The following is a 10,066-nucleotide window of genomic DNA, read 5'->3' as shown; positions in this document are numbered from 1 at the left end:
TTGTTTTTCAAGTTACAGAAGGCTGACCACGGGGCCGTGCCGGTGCAACACGGGGCCGTGTCCAACTTCCAGTAACTGGGATCTGAAAAACAACCACTGTAATTCCGACCACGGGGCCGTGTTCGCTCAACACGGGGCCGTGGTGAACCTTCTGACCAACATTCTTTTCTGTTTTTATTGCAGGACTTGGAACCCGACGCCATCCTCACGTAGTGTATGAGCTCCAGTTCCAATAAAGACATAAAGGAACCGCTAGAAGAACCCGAACGCTTTCTCAGAAAAAGGTTAAAAGCCAAAAACCAAGAGAAGGTTTCGGGTGACCCACCCCCAATGGCGGACCAACGTACCCTTATGGATTATCTACGGCCCACCGTAGGTAATCTAGGCGCCGCTATCAATGCTCCGAATGTCGAAGCCAATAACTTCGAACTTCGACCGCATTTGATACAAATGCTCCAAAACTCCGCAACCTTCCACGGGCTTGCGGACGAGGATCCTCATCTACATATAACTAATTTCTTAGAAATATGTGATACCTTTCGGATCAATGGAGCATCAAACGACGCCATCCGCCTCCGTATGTTTCCATTCTCACTAAAAGACCGAGCGAAAGCTTGGCTCAACACCCTCCCAGCTGGATCGGTAAACACCTGGGATGAACTAGCCCAAAAATTTCTATATAAGTATTTCCCTCCTGCTAAAACTGCTAAATTAATGGCTGAAATTAATACATACTCACAAGAGGACGGGGAATCCTTATATGAAACTTGGGAAAGGTTCAAGGAGCTATTACGAAAGTGTCCCCATCACGGCCTCGCAATATGGCAACAAGTATCCACTTTCTACAATGGATTGTTGCCACACACTAGGCAGACACTTGATTCTAGCTCCGGGGGACTTTTAGGTAATCGACGCCCACACGAAATATATAATCAGATTGAGGAAATTGCTCAAACCAATTTTCAATGGCACACTCCCCGGGGAAATAAGTCTATCGCCCCGGGCGCCCATAAGGTCGACGAAAGCACTTCTTTACAAGCCCAAATCGAGGCCCTTTCTTCAAAAATAAAAAAATTAGAAATGACAAAAACAGTCTCGGTTATGGCTTGTGAAGGGTGTGGTGGGTCACATGAAAATTGGAGTTGCATGAAAGAAACGGACGATCAACAAGAAATGGTAAACTACATTGATAATAGACCTAGGCCGTCGGGTCCTCCAACGGGAACTTACAACCAAGGATGGCGAAACCACCCAAACCTTGGTTGGAGGGAAACCGGCAATAGTAGTAACCAACAAACCCAACGAACAAACTTTCAGCAATCAAGAAATGAGTCACAAAATTTCACTCAACAACAAGGTGGACGAGAAAGGCTCGAAGATACTATATCTCGCCTCGTCTCTGACACTGATAAGAAAAACTCGGAAAGATTTCTACAATTAGAATCTAATTTTAGGAATCAACAAGCTAGCATTCAAAACATAGAAAAACAAATAAATCAACTAGCACAAAATTTTTCCGAGAGACCGCAAGGCGCATTACCTAGCAATACCGAAACAAACCCAAAGGCGCAAGTTCACCTCATCACACTACAAAACCGCACCGTAGGGCCTGTAGAAGTACCTCCACCTGCGGAAGAAACAATGCCAACACATCTGCAGGAAAAGAACTCTCCCCCATCACCAGAGCCTACCAAGGCTCCTCGAGTTCCGTACCCTGGTAGGTTAATTCGTCAAAAGACCAATGAGCAGTTCGCAAAATTCGAAAGTCTGTTAAAACAATTGCATGTCAATATTCCTTTTATCGAAGTCCTAACCCAAATGCCCAAATACTCTAAATTTATGAGGGACTTCCTTACACATAAAAAGAAAATTGAAAATTTGCAATTAGTTAATTTAGGCGAAGAATGCTCTGCCCTCGTACTCAATAAACTACCCCAAAAGAAAATCGATCCCGGAAGTTTCACGATTCCATGCTCAATAGGGGAATCACCCGTTCGCAATGCCTTGGCCGACTTAGGGGCTAGCATTAACCTCATGCCCTCATCGATGTTCAAAAGGCTTGGCTTGGGAACCACGAGCCCTACAAAAATAAGCATACAACTCGCTGATCGATCAGTCAAGTTCCCACAAGGTGTCATCGAGAATGTCTTGGTAAGGGTAAGCAGATTCGTTTATCCAGTTGACTTTGTCATACTCGACATGGAGGAAGACACCGAGGTCCCCCTTATACTAGGGAGACCCTTCCTTGCCACAGCACAAGCAGTGGTAGACATGAATGACGGGACACTGACTTTGAGGTATGGGGATGATGAGGTGAAGTTCGGAGTTGGGAAGAGAATAGAGGACGACGACCCAGTCAATTACATGAAGGTTATTGATTCAAGCTTGGATGCCGCTCTCCGACGGTGTAACTTGGGAAGCAAGGCACTCCACTCAGAAGATATATAACCTGGAATCGGGTCTAGCCAAGGACCCTTATAAACGTGGCGCACCACGGAGGCATTCCGCGGATCTATCCTTAGTTTAGTTTAATCTTTTAGTTTTTGCAGAATAAAACACACTCATGGTGGTAATGGATGAAAAAGGGAACGAGAAAAATGGAACCATGCACGAAGAACAGAGCAACCCGACAAAAATCTCCATCAAAGAAGGCTCAACACGGGCCGTGCCCAACCAACACGGCCCCGTGCTGAGCCCCCTGCAGAAAATCACCCAGTTCAGGTAACTGGACACGGGCCATGTTCAGCGAACACGCCCCCGTGTCCAGGCTTCTGTTTCAATTCTGTAAATTTTTGTTACTGGCACTTGACCACGGGGCCGTGCCCGGTCAACACGGGGCCGTGTCCAGGATGCCAGTAACATAAATCTTTGCTTTTTAACCCACTTTTACACATTCTAATCAACCAAAAACTTTATTTTTGGACACATTGAGGACAATGTGTAATTTAAGTGTGGGGGGATGCTAAAACCTTGAAATTTTGCAAAATCCTAAACACAAGCCTTACACAAAACTCTATTGGAACCGCTAAACACCCCAAATTTTTTTCAAAAACTTTTTCATTTTTTTATTTACTTGTCTTAGTTTAAGTTGGGAATAACAAGTTCTAAAAAGGTTATATTTTTACAAGTTTACAACCGATAGCGTCATGATAAAAAAGAACCAACATAAGAAAATTATGAAACGGCATGACAAGCTTAGTTAAAAATTCGATTATATATACTTGATCACATAAAAACCCATTCCCACAAAAGTGAGTTTTGAGCCTTTATTGAGCATAAAAATATACATATTTAGACTAAATGCTCATTCTTCGTTTCTTGTGTGAATAGCCGCTTGGTTCTTACAAATCTAGAACTTGCCACGATGATACATTCCCGGTCCTTACCAACTTAAACCCAAGTAAGTAAATGATGGAGGCATTAGGACTAACCATTTTTCTTTCAAAACCATTATTTTTCATTTTTTTTTACCTACCCAAAATCCCCCTAGTTAGCCCCTTTGAGCCTAAACCTTTCATTTCATTACCCCAAAACCCTTTTTACCCACCAAAAACTTTTTATTTTTCATCCTTTATTTTAGTAACAAGCTCGCTTTTTCGTAAACTCACATTTTTAAGTGACGATCAAAAAAAAAAAAATGATGATGAAGTCAAAAACAAACAAAAGCTATAAAAAAAGCTTGTTTGGAGAAATACTTCAAAATAAAAAGTCACTAAAAACAAGGTATTTCACGAAAACCGACGCTTGTTACAATTTTCGCCCTTTTTACTAACCACTAACCAACCACCCACCTTTAACCCAAGCCTAACCCTTCACCCCAAAAGTCCTCTTAATATTTACAAAGGTAAAAAGTTAAAAAGGAGGAGGATTGATTGCTTGGAAAGCCTATGGAAGGCGTAAGTTCCGTGCCGCTCTCGAGTGATTCACTAAAAATATACACCTTCGGCCGAGTGTTGAGTGATCTCCCGTGAGGTATGTGAACTTGTATATAAATGGAATTTTAATAACGCATGTTATGCCCAAATAAGTAATTCATCTTATGAAACGTTCAAAATAAATCATAACGAATATGATTGTAAATAAATAAAAATAAAACCTATAAAAACCTTGGATTCCCGACACTCTAGGACAAGCTAAAAAACTTCTCTTCTACCTATTCCATTTGGGAGTGTAAGCCACATTTAAAGAGTTTTGCTTGAGGACAAGCAAAAGTTCAAGTGTGGGGGTATTTGATGTGTGTAAAATGCAACATATAAATCACATCAATTAAGGCATAAAACTAACCCTTTTTAAGTACTAATGTTGGAAAAAGAGTGTTTTTGTCTTCCTTTTGTATTTTCAGGATGAAATGAGCTCAAAATCACAAAAGAAGCATAAAGACAACTAATTCTACCATAAATACAAGAAAAGGAACAAAAGTGGACTGCCCGGACCCTCAACGGCACCTCCCAAGGCAAAGGAGAAGAAACAGAGTCTGAACACGCCCCGTGTCCAGCGAACACGGGGGCGTGCCCAGGAAGCAGCAGAAAAGACAAACCAGTAGAAGCTTCCATTGCCCACCACGGGGCCGTGTCCAGCGAGCACGGGGGCGTGGTGAAAGTACAGCAGGTGCATTAATTGTAATTCGCAATTACAATTAATGAAGTGAGAGAATGTCAGACGGGCATGGGGCCGTGTCCAGCGGACACGGGGCCGTGTCCAGCCTTCTGTTCAGCCTATAAATAGAGGAGCTTGGCTTCATTCTCTCTCATCCCTTGGCACACCACCTCTCTCACACTTCATCCACCACCCACCACCACCATAACACCATCATCCACCACCATCATCCATTGTCCATCATAGAGTGTGTGAGTCGTCTCGGGATCCAAGATTGATCGTAAGAGTTCTTGACAATCAAGGCCATGTTTGCCTAAGTCTCTTACATCACTTGGTGAAGACAAGTGTTTAGTATAATACTTTTTATTTTTAATCTTTTGCACTTTTTATTTGGTTTTGTATTAATGACTTTAATAACTAGTTACTTATGTTGAAGGTGATCTTTCCTTATCGTTTGTCCGTGGTGTCTTGGCATTATTTTACTGTCTATATAAAATAAAAGATTTTCACCATTCATATCTCCACGGTCTATATGGAGGTATGTTGGCTACCTGGTCGGGGGTTAAGGGAACGGTTTGGTAAGGGTCTTGCCCTTGTTCAGCGTTTAGAGGTCCTGCTTGGGACCTGGGTCAAATTTAGTAGGATCTCCTTCAATGCCCATAGGTATTGGATGGCGGGGATCCAAACTCTTTGACCCCCTCATAAGTTAACTACTATTAATACTATAACCCGGCTATTTAGGACTGTATCCCTGCTGACTCAGACTACTTAGCCGAGGGTAACGTCACCGCCAAAAGCGGGGCCTACCACAATTTGCATTAATAACTTAATTCATTATCTTTCAATAATCCGACCCTTTAGGATTGTATCCTTGCTGACTCAAACTACTGGGTTGAGGGTAACGTCGCCTTCAAAAGAGGGGCCTACTACAATAAGCAAGATAATCTCTTAAACAAGTGCAAAAGTGCGAAAATAATCAAAGGTTATACTAATACACGTGTCGGATCCAAGTGATTCATCTTGTCTATCTGTTTTTATTTTATTTTTATTTTCAGCATTTAGTTAGCTTTTATTTTTCTTAGTTTAAAACATTTTTCTCACTTTTTGATTTGATTAGACGTTGAGGATAAACCGGTATTAAAAGCTCTTGTGTCCTTGGACGACCTCGGTATCTTACCAACACTATACTACGTCCACGATGGGTGCACTTTCCCATATGTGTGTTTAGTGTTAGTGAATATCGTGTTTTATAAATTTAAAACTTGGCTAAAAGTGTAAAAAGGGCTTAAATATATATCTAAAAATATAACACACTTCACGCACATCACACGGCTAACTCAAAATATTAATTTATATAGCTAGTAACTATAATTTACAAATTATTTAGTTTATGTTTTGAAATTAAAGAAAATTTTCAAGGAATTGTAAATAAGTTTATAAATGGTTCCATTAAAGTCGCAACTTTTTTTTACTTTTCAAAGTAACGTAACTTTAATGCATAGTTTGAAATTTACACAATTACTACCAGTACCATACCATTGATGACTGTTTTGGTAAAAATTTGTTAAACAAATTTAATAACCAAAATGTGAATGTGAAGTTTGGTGCTTGTGGAAATGTTGTATTTTGTATTAAGGATCCTATGTTTTTCGTGAGGATCCTTAGTTCTGGAAATGAGCTTAACTTAAGAGAATCTTGGATTTATGGAAAACACTTATGAAAATGATGATAATAATAAAAAAATGTGATATGTTACGGGGAAAAAGCCCTTAACTCTCTTGGGGAAGATGATCTCCGGCACAAAAAACCCGGGAGCTGTAAACTATGCAGCTACACTAAAATTAATATGAATTGTGGCTTGATCGATCGAATCTAAGTGTTACAACTGAGAATTTCGTATGTGTGAGTGTTATGAGTGTTTGTAGCGAGTGTGTGTTGTGTCTTAGCCAATCTGATCAAGCCCATTTATAATACAAGTTAAAACAAATCCTAATAATAACTCCGAGATTCCCGGGATCTTGAGAGGTCCTCGACCGTTGCTGGCTTCCAACGTTACTCTTCAGCTAACTCTACAATAGGTTCAAGTCTCTCAATAATCATTATGAAAGAATATTCCTTCAAAATATCCATTCAACATAGAAATAATCGATTAATAACAAACTAGTTCAGGATCCAAATTGTTCTCAGAATGCTGGTGTAACGCCCCAAAAACCGAAATGTCAAATTCCCTAGTATGTTTCCATGATATATGGTATAAAGCGGTTTAACTAACCTTTATTAAATAATCCATTTAAAAATAGATAAAGTATAAGTTTGTAGTAGGAATTTAGTTGTGACAAAAAGGGAAGTAAAGCAAACATGAGGGAGTAATTGAGTGAATGGGTTATGTGACAACTCGAGTTTCCAAGATTCTACTTCCGCATTAATTGCACGTTAACTGTTTAAGTGTTTAATTACACGATTTGTTTGCTTTGTAACCGTATATGTTTGTTATATGTTGTGACGTTATGTGATTGTTGCATTTATATGTTTGGTGATATAACATGTAATCTGTTTAAAAGTTAAAAACCTTAAATTGTTACACCCCGAACCAACCCGACGAAACAAGTGCGTTTCGCCAAGTACATCCCGACGAAACAGAGGTTGTTTCGTCACAACCTCCTCGACGAAATAAAGTGTTTCGCTGGCCCATGATTCGCCGAAGCCCAGTAAGGGCCCAACTCGTATACGCGATCATATATTAACTTAGGGTTACGTATAAACTCATCAGTTACCAGTTTGCAAACCCTAGACACATTCTTGAAACCCGACGGCCACACCCATCCTTTGAAGCTCGATCACCGCCTGTAATTGTTAGATCATCTCTCGGATCGGTTAGTCATCGCTAGTGCTTATTTGTTTATGAATTGATGAATGTTATGATGATCTGTGAATGCATGACTTGTATGATTTTTGATTATTGGTCCGATGTAGAGTAGGGTTGGCTTATGATAATTGACCGACTTATGAGGGTGATGTATTGGTTGATGTTGACTTGGTATGTTATCAGTGGCGTTGTGTTTATAGAATATGATCATCGGATTCACACATGTCGTGATCTAGGCTGCATATGGTTATCTCGTGACTTAGGGTTTCATGCTAGATGTTGGTTGTTGTAGTATAATTTGGATGATGAGTGGATTTCATGATGATTAGATCGATGATTACTGTGCTGAATGATTACTGTATGATTGAGGATGTTGATGATGGTAGTTAGGGTTTATGTGTTTTACGAAACTGTTATGTGACGTAACTGACATTTTGACGAAACGTATGACGGTGAAACTGACATGACGAAACAAATACGTTTCGCCGAAACCAATTATGACGAAACAAACACGACGAAACAAACACGACGAAACAGTGGGTGTTTCGTCGAAGGGAAGTAACGACGAAACAGGGGTGTTTCGTCGAGTGGGTAAACGACACAGTAACCTAGTTTAATTCTGTTAAGAGTTAACTGGGTTAGCTGACTGATGTTAAATGATAAGCGTGACTTGCGTGAACTTGTATAACTGTTAAATGCTAGGTGTAGTTGTTACTTGCATGTACGTGATGATCTTGATTGTCAGTCGTACTTTGTGAATGTAAATTGATTGTGAATCCATGCATAACTATAGGACGTGATTGATTACTTACGAGCATATAATTTAACATACCGAGCAAACAAGGTGAGTTCACACTCTTTCCAAGGCATGGGATTCCCAAGGGTTGGGAATGGGTAAATGAACTAAACGGTAATTACAACCATCCTCCGTGGGTAGGATGCCAAGTATACACACTGGACCAAACCTCTATCATGAAGTCCCTCATTATATCGACTTAATCGCCGGGGCCTATGGCGATCGGGTCATTAGTTAATAACGCTATTAGGTTTAACAAACCTCACACCGTGTCGTTCGAACGGGCGTGTACTAATGGACTATGGGCAAAGGGTCGATGCTGATAGACATTGACTTAGGGCACCTCTTACATTTTCGTAGCAGTCGATACACACGGTCTAGTAACACATGGGAAGCCCCCACTAATCTTCGTACACATGTCTGGGAGACCGCGATACGAATTAATACGATACATGGTTTACAAAACGAGCATGTGTGAGCAGATATTGATAGTTACTAGAAATTTCTTTGTCAGATTTCCCTTGTGTGCTTCTTTTTGAGATATCCTCTGCTTGCTTGGCCTGGATCTTCAAATATTCATCAACATTTTTAGGCCAGGGATATCCTCTTATTGATGGCAAACTCCTTTTGGCAGGGTCATCCTCATAGTAAAAAGATTTTATTTCTTCTCTAACAGCTGCTAGTTCAAGAGGAAACTGAACACCTGCAGGAGGTAAGGGCTTGTGCATTCGAACTGAAGAGAGAGTAACTGGTTTTGGTATTGTGACAAGAGCTAAAGATTTTGAAGATGTTTGAGATGGTGAAGTGTCATCATCTTTGAGAATTAGCCTTCTCCTCTTTGTTTGAGGAGGGGCTGATGATGTTTTGGATGGAACAGTGGTGGAGGATGTAGTGGCAGTGATTTGTGATTGACTAACAGTTGTTGAAACAACTGGTGTTCCAACCACTGTTGTCTTTACAGCAGATGTTGTAACAACTGCTGTCTTCTGCCTTTTGGCAGGAGGTGATTTTTTTTTAGTGGTGATGGTGATAAGGCAGTGGATGTAGTGTGTGTTGAAGTGGTGTGTGTTGAAGTGGGAGCAGATGTTGAAACCACTGAAGTACCAACAGTAGTGGGTACAACAGGAGTTACAACAGCTGTTTTAGGTGGTGGTTTTGGAACAGACTTTGAACGTCTGGTTGGAATGGATTTGGGTAGCCTTACTCTTCTTGTAGGCTTCTTCTTTTCATCAACAAGATTTTCATCATCTTTTGACCCTGAAGTACCTTGATCCGGATAATTCACCCTGGCTTTCCTTTTGGCCTCTCTATCCCTTTTTACACTTGCAACTGCTTCTGCCAGTGCATTTGTGGTCACATCAATTTTCTTGCTTCCATCTGGTAAAGGGATCTGTTTGGTCATGTTTGCATTTTCAAGTTCAATGTAGAGACCATCCTCTATTCCCTTCTTTTTCCACTCCTGAATTTTCTCCCCCTTTTTGGCATTATCTGGGGGAAGTTGATCAATGAAGAGAATTGTTGGAGGAGCAGTTCCAGTGGTGTGCATGATCTGAGTTTTGAGAGCCTTTAGATCAGCCTGAGTGTTCTTGAACCTTGACTCCATTGCATTTCTCAGCTGTTGAACATGTTTTTCATGTTGCTGATCTGCTATTTGTGCTTGATGATGGAGAAAAGGTTGAAATAGATTCCAGAGCTCATTTGTAGCAGGTGCCTGTTGTGGAGCAGGTGCTTGAGGTGGAACAACAGTGGATTGCATCTTTTGAGTTTTCAACACCTGCTGTAGCATGTTTTTAAGATCTGCAACAGAT

The 10,066-nt window shown here is 40.6% G+C and overlaps 1 non-coding gene across 1 annotated transcript; it reads right to left on the bottom strand.

Moving 5' to 3' along the window:
• Positions 1-708: 708 nt before the first annotated feature.
• LOC118483609 lies at positions 709-815 on the bottom strand. Its single transcript, XR_004870896.1, has one exon. It is a non-coding gene; the product is annotated as a small nucleolar RNA R71 (small nucleolar RNA).
• Positions 816-10,066: the final 9,251 nt, after the last annotated feature.

The sequence above is a fragment of the Helianthus annuus genome, chromosome 10, assembly GCF_002127325.2.
Source record: "Helianthus annuus cultivar XRQ/B chromosome 10, HanXRQr2.0-SUNRISE, whole genome shotgun sequence".
Classification (NCBI taxonomy): domain Eukaryota; kingdom Viridiplantae; phylum Streptophyta; class Magnoliopsida; order Asterales; family Asteraceae; genus Helianthus; species Helianthus annuus.
The sequence above is the reverse complement of the archived record's forward strand: the minus strand, read 5'-3'. Positions and strand labels throughout refer to the sequence as shown.